Below are 2,202 nucleotides of genomic sequence, written 5' to 3'. Positions count from 1 at the left end.
AAAAGCTATTCTCTGTTGCCATCTGGTGTGCATTTTAGGAATAACACCTGAGTGTAAGTCATCAAGTGTAGATCATCATGAATATTCATTGTCTGCCGCCATCTGGTGGGCAATTTGAGAACAACACCACAGTACTGGTCTTGAAGTTATTTCTACTGTTTTTTCATGTTCATTTTGAAAATAATACCCGGAGGGTGTCGTTATGAAAAGTTTTTCTTTGCTGCCATCCTGTGGGTATTTTGAAAATAACACCCAAGTATATGTCATCATAAAAATTTATTTTCTGCTGCCATCTGGTGGGCATTTCTGGAAGAACATCTGAGGATAAGTAATAAAATTTATTGTTCGCTGCCATTTGGTGGGCATTTTAGGAACAAAACCAGCGTGCATGTCATGCAAAGTTATTTTTGCGGCTATCTCGTGTTCATTTTCTAAATAACACCCAAGGGCATGTCATTGTGAAAAGTTTTTCTCCACTGCCATTTCAAGTGCACCTTGGGAAAAACACAGAAGTGCATGTCATGAAGAGTTATCTCTGCTGCCATCACGTGGGTATTTTGAAAATAACACCCAAGTGTATGTCATCATAAACATTTTCTGCTGCCATCTGGCGGGCATTTCGGGAATAACACCACAGTGTATATCATGACAACTTATTTCTGCTGCTATATCTCATCTGCATTAAAAAAAATAACACCCCAGGGTATGTCGTCATGAAATTTTTCTCTGCTCCAATTTCTTGTGAATCTTGGGAACGACACAGGAATGCATGTCATGCAAAACTGTTCTCTGCTGCCATCTCGTGGACATTTTGAAAATAACACATAGGAGTTGGTGGCATAAAATTTTATTTTCTGCTGCCATCTGGTGGGCATTTTGAGAATAACACCACAGTGTATGTCATGACAACTTATTTCTGCTGCTATACCACACGTGCATTAAAAAAATAACACCCCAGGATATGTCGTCATGAAATTTTTCTCTGCTCCCATTTAGTGTTAATCTTGAGAATAAAACAGAAGTGAAAATTATTTTTCACTGCCATCTCGTGGGCATTTTAAAAATTACTTCCAAGTATATATTATCAACAAATATTTTCAGTTGGCATCTGGTGGAAATTTTGGAAATAAAGCCTTACTATAGGTCATCATGAAAATTCATCCTCCGCTCCAATTTGTGTGCATCTTGGAAATTACACAAGAGCATAAGAAAAAAAGTCACTCCTAGCTGCCATCTGGTAGGCATTCTGGGAATAACAACACAGTGCAGATCATAAAATGTTATTCCAGCCTCTGTGTAAGGTGCATTTTGAAAATAAACCCAAAGGAATGTCATTATAATCACCTTTTGTCTACTGCCATTTCATTTGCATCTGTATAAAGACACAGGAGTGCATGCCACGTCACAAAGTTATTCTCTGCTGCCATTTCGTGGGCACTTTGAAAATAATATCCAGGTGTATGTCAGCACAAATTTGTTATCTGATGCCATCTGGTGGTTATCTGAGAATAACACCACAGTGAATGTCATGAAAAAAACTGCTGCTATGTCGTGTGCATTTAAAAAATAACACTGCATGATATATCGTTCTAATTTTTTTCTCTGGTGCCTTTTCAGGTTAAACTTGAGAATAACACAGGACTGCATGTAATGAACAACTGTTCTCTGTTGCCATCTCTTGGAAATTTTGAAAATAACACCCAGGTGTATGTGAGTGTAAAAAATTATTTTCTGCTGCCATCTGGTGAGCATTTTGGGAATAACGCCACAGTGCGTCCCATGAAAAGTATTGCTGCTGCTGTCGTGTGCCTTTAAAAAATACCACTCCAGCGAGTGTCTCCATAAATTTTTTCTCTGTTGCCATTTCGTGTGAATCTTGGGAATAAGAAAAGTGTGTGTGTCATGAAATTTGTTTGCTGTTGCCATCTGGAGGAGATTTTAGAAATAATACCTGAGTGTTATGAATACTCATTTGCCGCCATATGGTGAGCATTTTCGGAATAAATCACAGTGTATGTCGTAAACTGTAATTTTGTTGCTATCTCATGTGCAATCAGAAAATAAACTCTGTAGAATGTCATTTTGAAAAGTTTTCTGCTGCCATTTCGTGTGCATCTTGTGAAAAACACAGGATTGCTTGTCATGAAGTAATTCTCTGCTGTAGTCTTGTGGGCAGTTTGGAAATAATATCCTACTGTAGAT

The sequence above is a fragment of the Pteropus vampyrus genome, unplaced genomic scaffold, assembly GCF_000151845.1.
Source record: "Pteropus vampyrus isolate Shadow unplaced genomic scaffold, Pvam_2.0 Scaffold708, whole genome shotgun sequence".
Taxonomy (NCBI): domain Eukaryota; kingdom Metazoa; phylum Chordata; class Mammalia; order Chiroptera; family Pteropodidae; genus Pteropus; species Pteropus vampyrus.
Note: the sequence above shows the minus strand (reverse complement) of the source record.